This window comes from Pteropus medius, unplaced genomic scaffold (assembly GCF_902729225.1).
Source record: "Pteropus medius unplaced genomic scaffold, Ma_sr-lr_union100, whole genome shotgun sequence".
NCBI lineage: Eukaryota > Metazoa > Chordata > Mammalia > Chiroptera > Pteropodidae > Pteropus > Pteropus medius.
In genome coordinates, this window is record NW_024351732.1 from 1,371,493 (window position 1) to 1,372,192 (window position 700).

The following is a 700-nucleotide window of genomic DNA, read 5'->3' on the forward strand; positions in this document are numbered from 1 at the left end:
TTTATGAATATGAAAGCAGAGGCACAGAGTGGCACTGAAGCGACCCCCGCAATGTCAGGGAGCCACAAGATCTCAGGAAGGCAGCAATATAAGGGACTCATGGGAAGCCACCATTGGGATGATGCCGGGCCCCCTGACCTGTTTGTTCCCCTGTCCTCGGGTACACGCGCGCATGTGCACATTGTGTGTGGATGTCTGATGTGTGGAGATGTGTGGATTTCCCCTGCAACCAGTGGGGAAAGCTGGCCTTCGGACTGTCTGGGCACACAAGCTCTTCCCATTTCACAGATAAGGAGACAGAGCTCCAGAAATGAACGTGACCTTTTCAAGGATCTATTACCGGAGGGAGTCTTGCTAGGTCCCTCTCCAGGTTTCAGTGAATCACGGCCCGCAGCAGAGTTGTGCACGGTGTGGATGGATGCGAGGCCGTTGGAAACAGACCCTGCTCCGGACCTACCAGCCTCAGTATCTGGAGTAGCATCTCTCCTGCGCGGCACAGTAGCCACTCAAGGGGGCTGTCGACTGTGTCATCGGTCCCCTACCCCTGTCCCAAAGTCCCTCCCAGAGCCGCAGCTTCAGGGAAGCTCTGTCTCAGCCGCGGGAACACGAGAATGCGAACCAAAGGGCTTTGGGGTAGGGCTGGGTTAGGCGGGCGGGGGCGGGGGCGGAGCGCGGGGCGGAGGAGGCTGGGGCACCGCCG